At 49.4% G+C, this 22391-nt stretch overlaps 1 protein-coding gene and 1 non-coding gene across 6 annotated transcripts in view; one reads left to right on the forward strand and one right to left on the reverse strand.

Moving 5' to 3' along the window:
- The window catches only part of nos1apa (nitric oxide synthase 1 (neuronal) adaptor protein a), a 595509-nt gene that overhangs the window by 418722 nt on the left and 154396 nt on the right, over positions 1 to 22391 (reverse strand). The gene's annotated exons all lie outside the window — the stretch shown is intronic.
- LOC140427557 (U2 spliceosomal RNA) lies at positions 10520 to 10704 on the forward strand. The gene has a single exon (XR_011948564.1). It is a non-coding gene; the product is annotated as a U2 spliceosomal RNA (small nuclear RNA).

Here is a 22391-nt window from a genome sequence, read left to right on the forward strand (position 1 = left end):
ACTGTTGAGGCTGTGAATTAAACAAGGCACTGCTAAGAATTGATTTTTCACAGAAGACAAAATATGAAGAATTCCCCAGCCCTGTGAGTTCTGATCTCAAAACATTGCACACTATCAAGCTCATCAGACAATACCAGAAATAATCTACAGCTTCATACACACGCTGTCCCTGCAATCAAATCAATCAGAATTCCCAGCTTAGCTGGATCAGGGAAAGAAAACATGCAATGTAAACAATCTGCTGCCTCAATTTATTGCAGGAACTGTAGGGGTAAACTATTAATTAACTTCGTCCTGCATTTCATTCACTTTTTCAAACAGTAATCACGCTTTAACGGGTCTTGAAATCAGTAAAGCTACTTATTACAAAGCTGGATTGGATTTGTTTATTGTCACGCGTACCGAGGTACAGTGAAAAGTATTTTTCTGTGAGCAGCTCAACAGATCATTAAGTACATGAAAAGAAAAGGAAATAAAAGAAAATACATAATAGGGCAACACAAGGTACACAACGGCATTGGGTGAAGCATACAGGGGTGTCGTGTTAATGAGATCAGTCCATAAGAGAGTCGTTTAAGAGACTGGTAACAGCGGGGAAGAAGCTGTTTTTGAGTCTGTTCGTGCGTGTTCTCAGACTTCTGTATCTCCTGCCCGATGGAAGAAGTTGGAAGTGTGAGTAAGCCGGGTGGGAGGGGTCTTTGATTATGCTGCCCGCTTTCCCCAGGCCGCGGGAGGTGTAGATGGAGTCAATGGATGGGAGGCAGGTTTGTGTGATGGACTGGGCTGTGTTCATGAATCTCTGATGTTTCTTGCGGTCCTGGGCGGAGCAGTTGCCATACCAGATTGTGATGCAGCCAGATAGGATGCTTTCTATGGTGCATCTGTAAAAGGTGTTAAGAGTTAATGTGGACATGCCAAATTTCCTTAGTTTCCTGAGGAAGTATAGCTGCTGTGCTTTCTTGGTGGTAGCGTCGACGTGGGTGGACCAGAACAGATTTCTGGTGATGTGTACCCCTAGGAATTTGAAACTGCTAACCATCTGCACCTCCGCCTCATTGAGGGGTGTGTACAGTACTTTGTTTCCTGAAGTCAATGACCAGCTCTTTAGTTTTGCTGGCATTGAGGGAGAGATTGTTGTCGCTGCACCACTCCACTAGGTTCTCTATCTCCCTCCTGTATTCTGACCCGTCGTTATTCGAGATCCAGCCCACTATGGTCGTATCGTCAGCAAACTTGTAGATGGAGTTGGAACCAAATTTTGCCACGCAGTCGTGTGTGTACAGGGAGTAGAGTATGCAGCCTTGCGGGGCCCCGGTATTGAGGACTATTGTGGAGAGGTGTTGTTGTTTATTCTTACTGATTGTAATCTGTGGGTCAGAAAGTCGAGGATCCAGTTGCAGAGTGGGGAGCCAAGCTGCTTTAGTTACAAGGAATTCTTGAAGATGAAGGGGAAATAAAGAACATAGCTTGTTTTCGAAAATAAACACCAAATAAGTTTGATTTTGCTCAAGCCAGTGCGTTGGACAGTCATCAAGTCAGTTTTAAAATGTCAGTTGTGTCACTAGTACGATCAATACACCAGCATCATCATCTCAAGAAATCCCCTATTTATTTATTAAGTTCAGAGGATCGTCCCAGTAAATATGGGCAGGGTTCATGCTCCCTCAAGGGTGGGTTATCAGGCGGCAGGAAGTTTAAAAGTAGGTGTGATGCCATGGGGCTTACACTTTTACCCCCAACCTCACCACAATTTTACGCAAAGCAGGGTCAGGCAACACATCCAACCTTGAGCCAACTGATGCACTTAAGTAGCCAATTATTGGTGACTTAAAGGTCTCCTCCCACCTCAATCATGGAGCAGATGGAGGAAGGGACTAGGTTTCAAACCCGTCAGGTTCCATTCTAGGGCTATTGGCAAGAGGGGTGCTTCTTTTACAGGCCACTGAGACCATCGAAGGCTCCATTTTCACCCCTCCCAAGATCTGCCCCCCCTCCACCTCCCTCCAGAATGTGCCACACAGCCCCCAATCCCCTTGTCCCCCCCTCACCAGAACTTCCTATTCTTGTCCCACTAAATCTCCCCCTCCCCCCCACCCCACAATTTACCTCCCCACCTGGCTCCAGTGAAGATCATCGTCTCAGAGCCATGTTTTCACAGGGTATTGGGCCACAATAATAGGGGCAAGGAGGTTCAGAGCAATCCTCTCTCTTTTTTTGGCAATATTTTTATTAAGTTTTAAACATTTTATACATAAAAAAGAAAACACACCCCACCTCACTTAGTACAAAATGAAACACCCACAATGCGCCCCCACAACCCAACCCCCATCCCCAAACCATGCTCCACGCCGCCCTATTCCCCACAGCAGCCGATGGTGACCAACTCTTTGAAGTACAGTATGAATGGGTGCCATATTTTATAGGACCGCTCGTTAACTCCTCTGATGGTGAACTTAACCTTTTCAAGGTGTAGGAATTCATTTAAGTCCCCCAGCCCTACTGAGGCAATGGGGGGGGGGGGGGCGGACCTCCACCCCAAAAGGACCTGCCTCTGAGCAATCAGTGAGGTGAAGGTCACTGACACAGTCTGCAGCTCCAGCAGGTCCGACACCCAAAATAGGCCCCTAGGAGATTGGGCTCCAACTTCATTTGCAAGAATACCGACATGGTCCTCAAGAATGAGCCTCAAAACCTCCGCAGCTCAGGGAAAGACCAGAACATGTGAATAGGGCAGCATGGTAGCATAGTGGTTAGCACTGTGGCATCACAGCGCCAGCGTCCCAGGTTTGATTCCCCACTGGGTCACTGTCTGTGCAGAGTCTGCACGTTCTCCCCGTATCTGCGTGGGTTTCCTCTGGGTGCTCCGGTTTCTTCCCCCAGTCTAAACATATGCAGGTTAGGTGGATTGGCCATGCTAAATTGCCCTTAGTGTCCAAAAAAGGTTAGGAGGAGTTATTGAGTTAGGGGGATGGGATGGAAGTGAGGACTTAAGTGGGTCAGTGCAGACTCGATGGGCCGAATGGCCTCCTTCTGCACTGTACGTACTATATAATTGGTCGGGCCCGTCCCACACTGCTCTCACTTGTCCTCCACTCCCTCAAACAACTGGCTAGTTCTCGCCCTCATTAAATGTGCCTTATGCACCACCTTTAATTGAATCAACCCTAATCTCGCACACAAAGTCGTGGCATTCACCCTGTGCAACACTTCACACCACACCACCATTGCCATTCCCAACATCTCCTCCCACTTATCCTTAACCCCCTCCAGAATCCTCTCAGAAATCCCTAAGGTACCCCCCTGCTCCATGCCTGCCACCGACAGCACTCTCTCTAACAGCGAGGGAGGGATCACCGGGAATATCAGAAAGATCTTCCTCGCAAAATCCCGCACCTGCACATAACGGAATGTTATGGTCCTTGGGATACCATACTTTTCAGTCAACTCCTCCAAACTCGCGAATTGCCCCATCCAGAAACAAATCCCTCATTCCTACAACCCGCTTGTCCTCCCAGACCCAGAACCTAGCATCTAATGTAGCCAGTTCAAACAGGTGATTTGCACAGATTGGCACCATCTTCGAAACTGCCCCCAACTTAAAATGCTGCCGAAATTGCCTCCAAATCCTCAAGAGTAACAACCACCCCCCGGATTGCCAAGCTATTTCCCTGGGGAGAATGGGAGTGATGCCGTCACCAGCGCCCCCTTACATGAACCTGCTAAATTTCCTCTTGGTCCGTACCATCCCACCACCTTCTCGGCGTTTGCCGCCCAATGGCAATAAATCAAATTCGACAGAGCCAAACCAACCCCCACCCCCATCCCCGACCGACTCCTCCGAAGCACAGATTTCCAAATGCTGGCTACCTTGCCCGCACAAATAAATGACCTGATCAAACGCTCCACCCCCTGAAAAATGCCTTCAGCAAAAACACAGGCAGGCATTGGAATAAAAATAGAACTGATCGATTGAACCCAGCTGGTGAGGAAGGTTACCCACCTCTGTAACTCCGCCTTGACCCTACCCACCAAGCTTGTGACTCCAAAGCGTCATCCAGACTCGAAACGCGAGCTCCCTTCTCTCTCCACAGATGCTGTCAGACCCGCTGAGCTTGACAAGTATTTTCTGTTTTTGTTTCCGATTCCAGCATCCGCAGTTATTTGCTTTTATAACCGCAACAACTCCACTCCACCATATCAAAGATCTTCTCCGCATCCAGCGCCACAACAACCTCCTGCCCCCCCCCTCCAGACGGAGACAGTGCCACGTTCAACAAATGCCGCACATTCGAGGACAACCGCCTACCTTTTACAAACCCCATGTGGTCCACCCCAATCAGCTGCAGAAGACACTCCTCCAGCCAGAGCGGCAGCACCTGAACAAGAATCTTGGCATCCACATTTAATAAAGATATCAGCCCGTATGACCCGCACTCTATGAGGTCCTTATCTTTCTTCAATAGAAGCGAGATAGAAGCCTGCCTCATGGTCTGAGGGAATACCCCCTTGCCACCGCATCCTTAAACATTTCCACCATCAGCGGAACCAGCGGGTACGCAAACGTCTTATAAAATTCCACCGGGACCCCATCTGGCCCCAGTGCCTTGCCCGTCTGCATTTTCCCTATGGTCGGCCAAACCTCCTCAATCCACAGTGGCTCCTCCACCCTCCCTATCCTACTCCTCCACCATAGTGCACTCCAATCCCTCCGAAAAACTCCACCATATCCAACTCATTCCCCGGCGGCTCGGACCTGTACAGCTCTTGATAAAACTCCTCCAATGCCCTATTCACCTTCTCCGGAGGGGATACCAACCCCTTACTCACCTCCCTTATCTGAACAATCCCCCAGGAGGCTGCCTGCTGCCTGAGCTGGCCAGCCAGCAAACAACTGGCCTTCTCCCCATATTCGTACATTGCTCCTTTTGCCTGCCTCAGCTGGTGCACCGCCTTGCCTGTGGACAACAGATCGGACTGCGTCTGCAGTACCTTTCTGCTGGCCAAGAGCTCTGTGGGGAGGACCTTTCGAATACTTGCCATCAACCTCCAAAATTTCATTCATCAGCCTCGTGCCTCCTTCTCAACCTGCACCTCATGCGAGACTCTCACCTTCTCACCACTGCTTTCAAAGCCTCCCACAGCACCGATGGAAAAACCTCCAATTCTTATTCAACTCCACATACCCATCTATCACCCTTGCTATCTTCTCACAGAACCCGTCAGTTAGCAACCCCACATCCAAACTCAATGCCACCCGCCGTGCCGGCCCCCTCTCAAATACCACATCCACCAGTGGGGGCATGTTCAGAGATGATGATCACCGAATACTCCGGCCTCCTCACTGCTTCCAATAAGGACTTCCCCATGATGAAAAAAATCAATCTGAGAATACATGTTGTGTAGCAGAGGAAAGAAAGAGTGCTCTCTGGTCCCAATTTAGAAACCTCCACAGGTCTACTCCCCCCACCTCCTTCATAAGACCATAAGACATAGGAGCAGAATTAGGCCACTCGGCCCATCGAGTCTGCTCCGCCATTCAATCACGGCTGATATTTTCTCATCCCCATTCTCCTGCCTTCTCCCCATAACCCCTGATCCTCTTATTAATCAAGAACCTATCTATCTCTGTCTCAAAGACACTCAATGATATGGCCTCCACAGCTTTCTGCAGTAAAGAGTTCCACAGATTCACCTCATCTCAGTTTTAAAGGTCTTTAGTCTGAGATGGTGTCCTCTGGTTCTAGTTTTTCCTACAAGTGGAAACATCCTCTCCACGTCCACTCTATCCAGGCCTCCAGTAAGATTTAATAAGATCCCCCCTCATCCTTCTGAACTCCAACGAGTACAGATCCAGAGTCCTAAACCGTTCCTCATACGACAATATCCAGGGATCATTCTTGTGAACCTCCTCTGGACCCTTTCCACGGCCAGCACATCCTTCCTTAGATATGGAGCTCACAATACTCCAAATGGGGTCTGACCAGAGCCTTATACAGCCTCAGAAGTACATCCCTGGTCTTGTATTCTAGCCCTCTCGACGTGAATGCTAACATTGCATTTGCCTTCTTAACTGCCGACTGAACCTGCACATTAACCATAAGAGAATCATGAACAAGGGGCCCGCCCCCGCCACCCGCCGAATCCTCCGAAGGGTGAAAAATCGGCGGGGTGTCAATCGCGCCGCCCGCCTCGGAGAATGGCAGGGGCGGGCGCAAGACAATGGACTCCGGGGCTTCCCATATTCTCCCGGCCGGATTGGCTGAAGTCCCGCCGATTTGACCACGGGTCACATCGGCGTAAATCTAAACACCTTTTTAATGGCGTCAACCAGTGCGGATGGTTGACGCCGTCCAGCGTGGAGGTAGGTCACAGCCTGGGGGGTGGCCGCAAGAGAGGTGATGGCGTGGCCGCAGTCTGTGTGTGTGGGGCAGAGGTGTAGGTATGTGTGTGCGCGGCGGGGTGGAGGGGTGAGTGCCAGGGATGGCGGGGGGGGGGGGGGGGGGGGGGGGGGGGGGGGATGAGTGCCGGGTACGGGAGGGATGAGTGCCGGGGACAGGGGGTGTGAGGGCAAGGGAGTTTGTCCGCCTGACCAGGTGCCATCCTCCAACAGTCGCGCCCATGCAGCCCATGCCACCTGGCTGAGGAGAGTGGGGGTTCGGGCAATGACGACATGTTGTCGGCCCCCCCCCACCCCCCGCAGGCCGTCATGTTTTCTGATCAGCCAGCGATGTTGGCCGCCATGGCGGCAGCCGCTATTCTCCATGTTGCCCTGGAGGAGGAGGAGGAGCGTGCCAGAGAGGCGGCGCAGGCTGCCGCAGGGGAGCATGCTGCAGAGGGGCAGGCGGCAGCCGCCCAGGCTGGAGGGACACCCGCCCGACAGGGCAAGGAGGAGCAGGGGGAGCACATAGTGAAGGAGGAACACGAGGGTGGGGAGGAGGACGTCGCGGCGCCACGGCAACGGAGGCACCCGAGGAGGTCCCGTGTGTACCGGCCCCGGCTGTCGTACCAGGACCTCACGGACCGGGATTGCAGGAGGAGACACCGGATGAGCCGGGAAACCGTGGCACACATCTGCCACCTGCTGGCACACCAGGCACCGCGTGGCATTGGGGGGGGGACACACCCTCTCCCCGTATCCGTCGAGGTTACGGTGGCCCTGAACATTTATGCCATGGGGTCATTCCAGACGCCAGGTGGGGACCTGTCCAGCATCTCGCAGACACCGGTGCACCGGTGCATCCAGGCAGTGACAGACGGCCTATATGCCATTGCGGACCGCTACATCCACTTCCCTGTGGACTGGGCCAGCCAGGATGCCCGAGCCGTGGGCTTCTCTGCCGTGGCCGAGTTTCCCATGGTCCAGGGTGCGATCGATGGGATGCCGTCGCCGTGCGGCCAGCTGCAGATAACAGGGCCGTGTTCACCAATAGGAAGGGGACCTATTCCATGAACATCCAGGTGGTCTGCGATCACCGCATAATTATCCTGCACGTCTGTGCCCGGTACCCGGGAAGTGTACATGACTCATACGTGTTGTCGCGGTCTTACATCCCCGGCATGTACGAGGGACGCCACCCCCGGCTGAGCGGCTGTTTGCTGGGCAACAGGGGTTACCCGTTGCGGTCGTGGCTGATGACGCCTATACGGAGGCCACAGAATGACGTGGAGAACAGCTACAATGATGCCCATGCAGCGACAAGGGGTGTGATAGAGAGGTGCATTGGCGTGCTCAAAATGCGTTTCAGGTGCCTGGACCTCTCTGGGGGCGCCCACCAGAATCCGTCAGATAGGGTCGGCCGCATCATTGTGGTGTGCTGCGTCCTGCACAATATAGCCCAGCAGAGGGGCGATGTGCCGCAGGCAGAGGATGGCGGAGTGGAGGAGCAGCAGGAAGATGCGCAGTCCTCCCCAGATGAGTGGGATGGGGGAAATGGTCAAGGCAGACGGGCTAGACATGGGCGGGTGGCTGTCCACCGTTACTGGCTGAGCCAGCAGGCACGGGACAGGCTGATAGCCGCCTGCTTCACTGACTAGGGGGCGTGGGAATCGGCGAGTATGGCCACATACCACACACCATGGCAACACCTGAACACCCTCACCCACCCTCCAATCCATCCACCCACCCAGCACCCTCACCCCCCCCTAACCACACCCACCCCACCCGCATGCACACCACCCCTCCATTGCAGATCCACCTGCGGTACGACAGCCGGGCTCTCACGGGCGCCGGTGGAAGCGTGTCTATTGCAGGCCACTGAGGATGATGACAACCCGCTCTGCAATGAGCTCCTGGCTCCACATCGTTGGACGATGTCTGACCCATGGCCACAGTACCACCATCCACCCGGACCATCCCTGCATGCGGCTGTGACACTGCAGCGCACGGTCCCGTCCTCTGCCCGGGGGGATGGTGAGGGCGGCCCAGGGGGAAGGGGGCAGACTTGCCTAAGGCCGACGTAAGACCACCCCTCACACACACTGGCGCTCAACGTACATGACACCCCTGCACGCTTCGGACAGAGCACAAAGGCAGCTTCTATAGGTGTTAAAGTGATTTTAATAGCAAACAGTGCATGCACGTGCCCTAGCCCCTAAAACCAGTCTGTGCCCTGCACCCGTGCCAACTTACTCAGTGTCTAATTGTTTGGCCTTACGGGCCCTTTGACTACGCCTAGGTGGTTCCCCATACGATACAGCAGAACTGGAGGTGGACTCCTGCGATTCCTGCCCTCTGACTTGGGATCCCTTTGGCGGCCGTTTCCTGGGGCGTCCTGGCCTAGATGGGCCAGGCTGCGGCCCGGGCGACTGGGATGGCGAGCTGCCAGCCTGTCCTGCCCGCTGCCCACCCGATGTACCTGGGACGGAAGGGGAGGGAGTCCGAGGTGTCGCGGTGTTCCGGGACCTCCCCTACAGGGGGACCAGGGACGGGCGCCAGCAACTCCTCCTCCCTCGGGGTGCCCAATTGCCCCCAGGCCTCTCCATGGGTCAGGGGTGCGAACGGACCGGCCATCCGATGCCCCTCCGACACCTGGCGCTGCCAGTATTGGAGGCCCATGCTGGTATCGACAAGGGTCTGCAGGTTTGCAGCCATGGAGCTCAGGGAGTTGCCCATCCCGGTCTGTGACTGTGCGATGCCGGCTAGCACATGGGCAATGGCACCGATGCCCTCAGCGATGGCCTGCTGAGACTGGGCCATGGCCTGCAGGGATTGGGCCATTGCCTGCCGAGACTGGGCCATGGCCTGCTGAGACAGGGCCACGGCATTGAGCGCCTTTGCCATCTTCCGCTGGCTCATGGCCTCCTGTGAGAGGGCAGCAATGTCCTGGGCCTCAGATGCCACCTGCATGGAAAGCCCCAGGCCTCGCATACTGCTCCCCATGTCTGACACCGTCGCACCTATTGCCTCCACCGCGGACGCCATCCCTGCAGTGACGGCGTCACCGTCCACGTCGGGCGACGCCATCACGAATGGCGTCATGCCGCTTTTAGTCCATTCGGGGCCGGAGAATTTGCGTTGTTTGGGGGGAGCCCCGACGCTGGAGTGATCCGCGCCGTTTTTGGCGCCGGGTCCCGGACATCGCGCCAGTTTTCGGAGAATCCCGCCCAAGGATTCCCAAGTCCCTTTGTGCTTCTGATTTCCTAAGCATTTCCCCATTTAGAAAATAGTCTATGCCTAAATTCCTTCTTCCAAAGTGCATAACCTCACACTTTTCCACATTGTATTTCATTTGCCACTTCATTGCCCACTCTCCTCGCTTGTCCAAATCCTTCTGCAGCCCCCTTGCTTCCTCAATACTACCTGTCCCTCTGCAGATCTTTGTATCATCTGCAAACTTAGCAACAGTGGCTTCAGTTCCTTCTTCCAGATCATCAATGTATATTGTGAAAAGTTGTGGTCCCAGCACAGACCCCTGAGGCACACCACTAGTCACCGGCTGCCATCCTGAAAAAGACCCCTTTATCCCCACTCTCTGCCTTCTGCCAGTCAGCCAATCCTCTATCCATGCCAGGATCTTACCCTGAGCACCATGAGCTCTTAACTTATTTAACAGTCTCCTATGCGGCACCTTGTCAAAGGCCTTCTGGAAATCTAAATAAATCCCGTCCACTGGTTCTCCTTTGTCTAATTTCCTTGTTTCTTCCTCAAAGAACTCTAACAGATTTGTCAGACACAACCCCCCTTTGACAAAGCCATGCTGACTCAGTCCTATTTTAACATGCATTTCCAAGTGCTTTGCGATCTCATCTCTAATTTTTTTTTAAAAATAATTTTTATTAAGGTTTTCACAGAATATCAATAACAAAATGAAAAAGGAACCCAACAGGGTTAAATACAAATCAGTCAAAAAAACAACCCTCCATATCCCCCTCCCCCTGTACAAAAATAATAAATTAACACCCCAACATAACGCAGAGCCAACATAGCAAATATATACACCCTCTCAGAGATCCCCCAGTGTAATTAAACATAAAAAAAGTAAACCCCCCCTCCCGATCTCATCTTTAATAACAGACTCGAATCACTTCTCGGCCTTTTGGCTAAGATCAAGTGTAGTAGCCTTTTGGCTCAGATCTGGTGTGTCTCTCTTGTGGGGACCATGAATTGGATTCAATTTGGGTTGGTTTTTGGAGCAGGTGGGGAGCTGGACTGGGGGTTCGCCCCGGCCACACTCTGAGCCCTAGCTTTGTAGCTCAGAAAAAGTAATTTAACAAAATAATAATAAATAAATAACACACTCTAAAATCTTCCCTCCCTTCTTAAACAGTGGTGCTACATTAGCCACCTTCCAGTCTTCTGGGACCCTTCCTGCCTCCAGTGATTCCTGAAAGATCATCACCTCCATAATGCCTCCACAATTTCCTCAGTTAACTCTTTTAGGACCCTGGGGTGTAGTCCATCCGGTCCAGGTGACTTATCCACCTTCTAACCTTTCAGTTTCCCCAGAACCTTCTCCTTAGTAATGGTTACTGCACTCACCTCTGCCTCCTGGTTCTCCTGGAGCTCTGGCACCCCACTGGTGTCTTCCACCGTGAACACTGATGCAAAGTAACTATTCAGTTTGTCTGCCATTTCTTTGTTTCCTATTATTACTTCTCCAGCCACATTTTCCAGTGGTCCAATATGTATTTTTGCCTCTCTCTTACCTTTTATACATTGAATAAAACTCTTCATATTCCTTTATATTACTAGCTAGCTTGCACTCATACTTCATCTTCTCCACATCAAACACCTTATCACCCACCAGCGAGGCCAAAGACCTTGCCCTAGACCTATCCACTCTCGGGTTCAGAATCGTATTCAAGCCCCCCCCCACTCCCCTCCAGAAGCAGCTGATGTGTGTACATGTAGAGGATAGGACCATAAGACCATAAGACATAGGAGCAGAATTAGGCCACTCGACCCATCGAGTCTGCTCCGCCATTCAATCATGGCTGATAATTTTCTCATCCCCATTCTCCTACCTTCTCCCCATAACCCCTGATCCTCTTATTAATCAAGAACCCACCTATCATTGTCTTAAAGGCACTCTGTGATTTGGCCTCCACAGCCTTCTGTGGCAAAGAGTTCCACAGATTCAAATTCCTCCTCATCTCTGTTTTAAAGGATCGTCCCTTTAGTCTGAGATTATGTTCTAGCGGGATAGCCGCTAATATCTTCTTCATGAACCTTGCATCATCCCAATTGGTGACATGCACGCTGACCAACACCACCGAGCACACAGCTCACCTTTGTTCTGCCATTCACACATTCTAATCTCTTTATGTATCACTAGCAGCAACCTTCTTAGTCTTCATCATCCCCATTTGCATTCATTTTGTCTTCTGTCCTCAACATCTTTGTCAATCTCCACCTATTGCTAGTCCCGTATCCAGTCCCACCGCTCTACGTTCACACCCCCTGCCCCCACTACAGTATAAATCTGTCCCCGATACCGGTTATCTCTAGCTTTGTCAAGGGTCATCCAGATTCAAAATGTTAGCTCCCTTCTCTGGCCACAGATGCTGTCAGACCTGCTGAGATCGTCCAGTATTTTCTGTTTTTGTTTCAGATTCCAGAATCCGAAGTAATTTGCTTTTACCACCGACCTCCCCTCTAAAGTACCAATAACCATCCCGTATCTGCCCCCTGATCTGCCACCACCTTTCGCCATCTGAATGCACTCTCTTGTTAATCAGTATCGCTACCCCGGGTCCTACTAGCAAAGCCCGAGTGAAACACCTGACTAACCCAGCCCTTACAAAGTCTTACTCGGTATTTCACTCGCAAATGGGTCTTCTGCAGCAGCAGCACCACATCAGCTCTCAAGCCCTTCAAATGGGCGAAACTCTGCTTACTTGAGAAAGGATGTGCTGGTAATGGAAGGTGTGCAGAGAAGATTCACTAACTTGATTCCGGAGTCAAAAGGATTGGCTTATGAGGAGAGACTGAGTAGACTGGGACTATACTCATTGGAATTTAGAAGAATGAGGGGGGAATCTAACAGAAACATAAAATTATGAAGGGAATATATAACATAAAAGCAGGAAGATAGTTTCCACTGGCGGGTGAAACTGGAACTAGGGGGCATAGCCTCAAAATAATGGGAAGCAGAATTAGGACTGAGTTGAGGAGGAACTTCTTCACCCAAAGCGTTGTGAATCTGTGGAATTCCCTGCCCAGTGAAGTAGTTGAGGCAACCTCATTGAATGTTTTTAACGTAAAGGTAAATAGAGTTTTGAACAGTAAAGGAATTAAGAGTTATGGTGAGTGGGCGGGTAAGTGGAGCTGAGTCCACAAAAGATCAGCCATGATCTCATTGAATGGCGGAGCAGGCTCGAGGGGCCAGATGGCCTACTCCTGCTCCTAGTTTTTATGTTCTTTTGTTCTCTCACCCCTATATAGCAGCCATGGCCACTGCGAGGAATGCTCCAATCCCCCCACTCAATTCCCCCCCCCCCCCCCCCCCCACCTCCCCCATCCCCGTTCTCACAGTTGGTAGCTGAAAACGGCCTAGCCAGGTTTGGCCCTATTGCAGCTCCTTCCCCATCTTGCTTCCAATCCTAATTAAAGGATTAAAAAAAAAAATTTAGAGTACACAGTTTTTTTTTACAATTAAGGGACAATTTAGCGTGGCCAATCCACCTACCCTGTACATCTTTGGATTGTGGGGGCGAGATCCAAGCAGACACGGGGAGACTGTGCAAACTCCACAAGGACAGTGATCCGGGGCCTGTTTCGAACCCGGGTCTTCGGTGCTGTGATGCAGCAGTGCTAACCACTGTGCCACCGTGCTGCCCTACTTCCAATCCTATCTGTTTTTCATAAATTTAGAGTACCCTATTCATTTTTTTTCCAATTAAGGGGTAATTTAGCGTGTTCAATCCACCTAGCTTGCACATCTTTTGGGTTGTGGGGGCGAAACCCACGCAAACACGGGGAGAATGTGCAAACTCCACACGGACAGTGACGCAGAGCCGGGATCAAATCTGGCACCTCGGCGCCGTGAGGCCGCAGGGCTAACCCACTGCACCACCATGATGCCCACTTCCAATCCTATCATAACCAAATTCTGCATGTGCACACTTTCTGTGGGATGGGACATTGCGTAGCGATCAGAAGCCAGGATGACTCTTCCACACCCTAATCCTGGAACACGGAGATTGATCGTCCTGAACCCTTAAAGGTCTGAGAACCTTTCTGTTGTATATTGAAGCAAGTTGGACATCTCTGCTATTTACTAACTTGAAGTTGCACTTTGACCAACTCAATAGACAATCCAGTTTGCTTTCGAGGTTGGATCCATATTGTACAATGACAACTTTCACAATAAGTATTATTGACTATTTGTGAGTGGACAGGGAATGTAACTATTGTCTATGGAATTACATCCCAGAAAGGAATTGATATTCCCCAGGAGAACATGGTAGGAAATTAGCTGAAACGATCAATGATAAAATGTAAGGCAGCCGACAGGTGGGAGAGATTTCCCTATCCTAGGAATACTGGATTGTCTCACTGGCCGAGATTCAGATCAATATATCTGGCTCAGTTAAATATGAATGCACTGGATTTTCTGGGATCCCAGGAACTAATGGGCTCCCCAGTCAGCTCTCGACCGGGCCCCATTTAGTATGGGTCCATACAAATGTGGACAAGGTATAATGGCACCTTTGGACTCGCCCATGTCTTTGAAAACCTCTGGGTGGTCGGGGACAGGGCAGGGTGGCACACTGGCTCGCCCTCTGGCACCTTGGCACTGCCATCACCAAGGTGCCTGGGTGGCTCTGCCAGGCTAGCAGGGGTAGAGGGTGGCAGTGCCACAGGTCAGGACCAAAGAGGAGTCATGTACATAAAAGCCGAATGGGGAGTACAAAGGGTGGGTATGAAGGGGCCTCATGAAGGTTGGAGGGGTGAAGTGTGGGGGTCCTGTAAGGGCGGGGCCTAAAAGATGGGGTGGAGACATCTGAAAATGCAGAAACTTCAGTGACCCCTTAGCGGGGTGTCCTCACTTGGCAGGGGTGGGTAATGCCCATGTGTGCAAGGGGTGACATTGCCCATGGGTGGGGGACCGTCAAGTACACAGAGACCGCGGTACCCTTTCAAAACGGTGGTCCGATCTGTGAAGAGCTGGTCTGGCCAGCGAGTTCAACTCCTCAGATGATGAACAAAGTCTGGGTTAAACCAGGGAGAAACTCCCCAAGAAATGACTACGTGTGGTTGAACACAGATCTTGGTCTCACCCAAAAAGCCAGCGGGAAACACGGGAAACACCTGCCAAACGTGTCCAAAATGACACTTAAGTTTTTTGGATAAATTGCGCCATTTAATTGTTCATTTCCACGGGCGCAATCTACCAGTCGCGTCACAACCAACCCGGGACCCGCAAGGCCGTTAAATCTTGACTGGAGAGTCCTCTTGTGAGATTTACAAGCTCGTTATGCCTCTGAGATCTAATGAGATCTCACGAGGCATTGCAATCTGGATCTCGCCCTCAGTGGGCATGATCCAGATTTGCATATTCAAGTGAACAGTTTGTCTCACTTGTATAGGTCTGCGGGGGAGTTACCCAAGGCTCGGGATCAAACGGCCTCGCCTTGGAGCCTGCCGTGGTGACGTTTAGTTCTGGTTTCCACAAAGGTGGAGCAGGCATTCCGGCACTTGAGGAGGGGTCTCCGAGGCGATCAGAGGCCACCGGTTGGTTGGGCTCTGGACAGGGCGATGCCCTGGCACTCCCGATGCCAACCAGGCATCTTGGCAGTGCCACTGTGCCCAGGTGGCACTGCCAGGCTGCCATGGGCGCTGTCAGGGTGCTAGGCTGGCAGTATTAAAGTGCCCAAGTGCCAGGTTGCCCATGCCAGGGATCAGGCCAAGGGGTGCCCTGCCCTTTGGGAGCTCGAGTGGGGGATTGGGGTCCAAGAGACATGATGCCCGAGCTGAGCTCGCCAGTGCAGTAAATGAGTAAGTGCAGCGTCGGTGGGGTGTTCCTGGCCGTGGCCCAAAAGAGAAGTAGAGTCCTGTTTAATAGCAGGGTCATTCTCGGCACTGCAGGTGCTGGGAAACACCCCACATACACACCCAAAATTGACTCTTGTCTCTTTGTCAATGAATCGCGCCCCATACCTGTTATGTAATTCTCAGTCAAGAACTTGTTCAGCTCCCTTTTGAAAGCATACCGAAAGTCAGTGCAAACTGCAAAAACAAACAGCAGTACATTTCCAGTGCCTCACTATTCTCGGGGGAAATGATCCACCACCTAACATTCAGCCTATTCCTCGTCTTGCATAGTGTAAATGAAAGCTCAATGCTGGTTGACTTCAATCTATCAAAGTGGAACAATCTATTAATATCTATACAATCAGAGGTACGTTATTTTATTCCGACCTATCAGATCTTCTTTGGGCTTGCTCTGAAGTAAACAGTCCCAGTTCTTTAAATCCACCTGAGTAATCAATGCTCTTTAAGTTGGAAATCATTCTTGTTCCTGACCTCTGACGTCTTCCCCTCTGTGGGAACAGTTTAATGCGGAGCACACTATGGAGGGAGGGACAGGGGACGAGAGAAGGACTTGCATTTTTCCATAGAGTCACTACAGTGCAGAAGGAAGCCATTCACCCCATCGGGTCTGCACCGACTTTCTGAAAGAGCACTTTACCTCGGCCCAATCCCCCGCCCTGTTGTGAAAAAAAAGTAAAACCACTCAGCTGCTTTTGATTTGGTGAGAAGCTGTCAACCATATCAAGAGTGTTTATAAACATTGTGGTTAGTACCAAAGCAGGGTAATGGATATGCATTCAAGCACGAGGGGGGAGATCAATAAACAATCTACCAAGCACGGTGTCTGGACCACTAAAACAGTCAATCACTGGCTAGTGAAACATTTTGCTGTGTGAAATTAAATGGAAGATTGGCATTTCAAAGGCCATCAGGGGATTTGAAGCCCGTTCAATTGCACTGGTCTTTGGAACAAGCTGTTGACTCTTGTAAAAAGCTGCTGCTTTAAACATTTGTCTGAGGCAGCTGATGTTAGGAAAGGGTAGTTAAAATGAAGTGATCTTTCACTGTACAGACCATATGAAATAGGAATAAGAATAGATCTTTCGACCCCTCAAACCTACTCCGTTTAACCCGTTTATCAGAAATATATCTATCTCCTTCTTGAAAGCTTATAATGATTCAGATTCTTCTGAACTATGGGGCAATAAGTTCCACAAATTCACCAACCTCTGCGAGAAGTAGTTCCTCCTCATCTCAGTTCTAAATCTAGCACCTTTCAACCTATATCTGTGACCTCTTGTTCTAGATTGCCCCACAAGGGGGAACATTTGGTCTATATTTACTTTATCAATTTCTTTTAGTATTTATTTTATATATCTCGATCAAATCACCTCTCATCCTCCTAAATTCCAGCCCAAACTGTTTATGATCTCTTATGGCTCATCCAACATTCCTCACGTCCACTTTCCTGTCCTTTCCCCATAACCCTTGATTCAACACAAATCTGTCTATCGCAGTCTTATATATAAACAAGGGCTCTGCTACCTCAGCTCTCTGTGGTAAGGAGTTCCAAAGATTCACAACCCTCTGAGAGAAGAAATTCCTCCTCATCTCAGTCTTAAATTGGCACCCCTTTATTCTGAGGCTATCCCCTCTGGTCCTAGACTCTCCCACGAGGGGAAACATCCTCTCAGAATTTATCCTGTCAAGCCCCTTAAGAGTCCTGTATGTGTCAATGAGATCACCACTCATTCTTCTAAATTCCAATGAGTAGAGTCCCAACATGCTTAATCTTTGCTCACAAGACAATCCCTCCTTACCGGGGATCATCTGAGTGAAACTTCTCTGAACCACCTCCAAAGAAATTATATCTTTCCAGAAGTAAGGGGACCAAAACTGCTCACAGTACCCCAGATGTAGACTCACCAGTACCTTTTACAGTTGCAGCAAGACTTCCCTGCTCTTATATTCCAAACCCTTGAAATAAGGGCCAACATTCCATTAGCCTTGCTGATTACCTGCTTTACCTGTGCGTTAGCTTTCGGTGTTCGTGCACAAGTAACCCCCAAGTCTGTGGTGCAGCTTTCTGCAGTTTTTCTCCATTTAAATAATATTTTGTTCTCCCTTCCAAAATGAACAACTTCACATTATACTCTATTTGTCAACTTTCTGCCCATTACTTAACCAACCAATATCTCCTTGCAAACTGTTTGTATCCCTCGCGCAGCTTACTGTTACCTCATACGCTGCAGGAAAGGATGTCCCGAAGCATGGTACATTGGCGAGACAATGCAGACGTTGCGACAACGAATGAACGGACATCGCACAACAATCACCAGGCAGGAATGTTCCCTTCTAGTCGGGGAACACTTCAGCAGTCAAGGGCATTCAGCCTCTGATCTCCAGGTAAGTGTTCTCCAAGGCGGCCTTCAGGACGCACGACAACGCAGAATCGCCGAGCAGAAACTTATAGCCAAGTTCCGCACACATGAGTGCGGCCTCAACCGGGACCTGGGATTCATGTCGCATTACATTCATCCCCCACCATCTGGCCTGCGAAATCCTACCAACTGTCCTGGCTTGATACAATTCACACCTCTTTAACCTGGGGTTACCCCATCTCTGGATCTGTAAAGATTTAATCACCTGCTAATGGTCGCATTCCAAGCATTGTTTGGCATCTTTGAATTTGTCTATATATGTGTTTCTGGGACATACCTCTTCATTCACCTGAGGAAGGAGCAGTGCTCCGAAAGCTAGTGACATCGAAACAAACCTGTTGGACTTTAACCTGGTGTTGTAAAACTTCGTACCTATTTTTGTGTCATCTGCAAATTTGGCTCCAGTACGTTTCCTTCCTGGGTTTCCTCAGAGTGCTCCGGTTTCCTCCACAAGTCCCAAAAGACGTGCTTGTTAGGTGAATTGGGCATTCTGAATTCTCCCTCAGTGTACCCAAACAGGCCCCGGAATGTGGCGACAAGGGGATTTTCACAGTAACTTCTTTGCAGTGTAGTGTAATCCTACTTGTGACACTAATAAAGATTATTATATATCAGTGCCTGGACCATGATAAGGAGTTATTAGATATCTGGGTTCAGAAATGGGGTCCACAAATGAAGCAGACAATTTAAAGGTTTAAACAGATTGAAGGAAAATGTTGTTAGTCCAAGCTCATATGCCCATACCTGGCTGAGTCACATACTCCCATTCAGACCTAAAGTCGTTAGGGAATGTATAATGTGATTCACCAAAGACCCACTGTCTTTCGGGACATTCCTGCATGACAAGCCATATCCCATTAACAGAGTCTGATGACCTCGTGGTCTATCAATGGAAGGTAGTTGCGAATGAGAGCGAGCGAGAGCATGTGAGAGAGCAAGAAATCCCTTTGGGAACAAAGGCAGAAGCAGTTGGACAGCCAGGCAGACAGGTCAGGAAACGAGGATCGGAAGGCTGTGGAGAGCAGCCAGTCAGGTCATGAAGCCTGCTAACTTAAAGATGTAAGCAGCCATGGGACAGGTCATGGAAACTGCCACAGAGAGAGAAAGGTTTGAAAAAGGATTTTGAAAGAGATGTCCTAGCAGGAGAAAGATTGCTTCCTAAATTAAAGTACTATCTTTGTTTGGATGTGTAAGTGGAACAAGATCTGTATTTTAATGCCTGGATGTGTAAGTGGAACAAGATCTGTATTTTAATGACGAGTGCTGTTTAATGGGACTTTGTGTGTTAAAGTCAAGAAACTACATATAATGTGTTAGTGTGAAAACTGAAGTTTGAAAGTTTAAGGGCAATATTCTCCATCCCTCCAGACCCGCTTTCTGGCACAGCGTACCCCTGCTGGCAGCGGGATCTTCCATCCCAGCAGCCAGCCAATGGGGTTTCCCATTGTGGCCACCCCCACGTCCTCGCAAATTCCCGGGCGTGAGTGTGTTGCCAGCGAAGTGGAGGATCCCGCCGACGGAGAATACCGCCCTATATATTGTTTTCTTTTAATAAAGTTTTGTTCATAAAATAACAAGGCCCAATGTCTCACTATTATCACTCAGAACAAATCTACCCTTTCTGCACAGTCTTAAAACTGAAAAACGTTATGCATCTGGTTCAGTATCTTAACCTATGTTGAGGGCTGACAAGGTGTCCATAACACTTGATCCCTTTGACCCTCTCCGGCTCCACCACATCAGGGCTGCACTTGGCCAACCTCACACCAAAGCCCAAACAGGATTTAGATGTTCCCGCCAGCGTGGGGCGGGTAGCATGCTGCCGCCTCTGATGGGGGAATCAAAGCATGGCTATGGAAAATCCATATTTCGGGCGACCTGCCATTCTCTGCCCAATTACGAATCCAGATACCAGCATTGAGCAATGGAGAATCCACTCATATGTTTTAGGCATTGATTGATGGATAAATCCTGGGCAAGATACAGCAGTTTCTTGAAAATTGTATTCTAGGACTTGCTGAGGGTAAAGGCGGAAACTCAATTTTAACGGCTCATCCAAAGGACATCACCGCTGGCAGTGCAGCGCTCCCTCAGTACTGCACTGAAGTACCGGCCTAGCTACTGTGCTGAAGACTCAAGAGTGGGAATTGAACTCAACTTTGTAACTCAGGAGGTACGAGTGCTGTGTAAACTGAACCACAGAACCAGGATCAGAGCCTCAGTGGCTCACTGATGCACCCATTCTGCATGCCTAAACCCAAACCCAGGGTGGGATTTTCCAGAGCCTCCTGGTGGCAGGGATTTTCCAGACCTGCCAAAGTTATTGGGGATTTAAATAGATTGCCACATCCGCCGCAGGAAAGCCAGTCACGGCAGGGCCAGAAGGTCCCTGCCAAAGTTTCAGTGGGCCATTATGTTAGGAGGCAGTCCAGTCTGATCCCAACCTAATGCTATCCCAGACACTTTTACAATCATAGTGCTATATACATCAGCATGCTGCATGCTTTCTGCTGTGGATAGGCATTGACTGCATTATCTAGAGGAAGAATGACTGCCGATGATCAATACAAATACAATTTTGTTATAAAGCCAACTCCAATAGGTTTTTGGAATAGATGACTGCTGACAGCGATATCCATCAACTTTCTAAAATAGATTATATTGCAACAATTGAAGAAACCAAAAATGGCAAGTTTGGAATCAGATTTATTTTTGGGCGCCCAGAAATTACATCAAAAAATGATTTTCTCCCTCACCCCCAAGATTCTCTCTACTTCAGAGTTTGGACGAGGTTTTCGAATTTGCAGAAACATATGAACAGTCCTCGAGCCCATTTAGCAATTTATTTGGATTGTAGTTGATCTGTTTCTGAACGTCACTTATCCACCTTGATACCGTTAATTGATCAAAAAATTAAAGAAGCCACTTATTTTAATAAAATAGCTTGCTAAAATTAACATGGTCAAAAAAAAATTACTTTATGGCTACGTAGAAAGTGTTGTTAATTTTTTGATTTTGAAGTTCATTGGAGGCTGAGGATAAGTTAAAGTAAACAGATCCATACTCAGGCTTTATATTGTGGACTTTCCTGACTTACCCCATGTGCTGAAGGACTCTACGTTTGCTACTCGATGCAAGTCTTTGCTGTTCAGTCCCAAACTAAATCCAAAGGAAATTCATATTAGGCATCTATGGTGTACCTATAAAAGTCTCCTGTTTCACCTCACAACCCTCAGGCAAAAACAAGGGGAAACAATAGGGGAAATCTCTCCAAAATCAAATCAGCAAATGGTTTGCAATGATTTTTAACAAGATGTTTGTCTGGGACTGTGTTAAAACTTTCACTGGGTGCGATTCCACAACACAAACTACAATCCTCAGACCCAGAAGAAATGCAAGTGCCGTCTGCCACTGGGCCGTCATGGAACTACACTGAATTTATACCATACTAGTATATTAGCTGTGTTGAATTGTTTACAGGTTTGGGCGTTAACTAGTGGTTCACTTGTGCTTCTACAAATAGATAGAGACTGGAATTGTTGTTTTGGCTGTCAAGTTAGAAGGTGCATGCTTGTAATGTGTAAGTCGGTAAATAAATGCTTATTAAAGCATGCAAACATCGGTTCCAACTCTATCCTTCACCAACTGGTTTGCTGGACTAGAGCAAGCTAAGTGGTCTCTGCCAGTATTTATTGTCCACATGAACCTCTGCCTACCCTCTCAGCATAGCCTTCTATTTAGAACCATAGAATTCCTACAATGCAGAAGGAGGCCATTTAGCCTTTCAGGTCTGCACCGACCCTCCGGAAGAGCACCGTACCCAAGCCCACTCACCTGCCCTTTCCTTGTAACCCCATAAAGCCCACCAAACCTGCACATCATTGGACACTAAGGTGCAATTTAGAATGGTCAATCCATGTAACCTGCACATCTTTGGACTGTGGGAGGAAACCAGAGTACCCAGAGGAAACCCACTCAGAAATGGGGAGAATGTGCAAACTGCACACAAAAGTCACCCAAGGCTGGAATTGAACTCGGGTCCCTGGTACTGAGGCATCAGTGCTAACCACTGTGCCACCATGCCACCCTTTACCTCACTTCTTTCGCACTCATGTACTTTGCCAGCTTCCCCTATTGCCTCAACGACTCCCCGCGGCAGTAAGTTCGACATTCCAACTGTTCTCTGGGCAAAGACGTTTCTTCTGCATTTCCTTTGGATTTGGTGAAAATTCGATATACATTTCCTCTGGCGCAAGTGAACATCTGGAGCTGTGTAAGGGCCATGCAGTACTTATTACTCTACAACACAGAAGTAATGGCACCTTTCTCCAGTTCAATATTCGCAAAAAAAGCTACAGTTAATTATAACCAGGTACTTTTAAAGTATAGTCACTATTGTAACAATACTGTTCTAAGGTGATCATTTTAATTTTGAAAAAGAGAACTTGCAACTTTAGCTGAAAATCTGTCTCCAC

Source organism: Scyliorhinus torazame, chromosome 7 (assembly GCF_047496885.1).
Source record: "Scyliorhinus torazame isolate Kashiwa2021f chromosome 7, sScyTor2.1, whole genome shotgun sequence".
Taxonomy (NCBI): domain Eukaryota; kingdom Metazoa; phylum Chordata; class Chondrichthyes; order Carcharhiniformes; family Scyliorhinidae; genus Scyliorhinus; species Scyliorhinus torazame.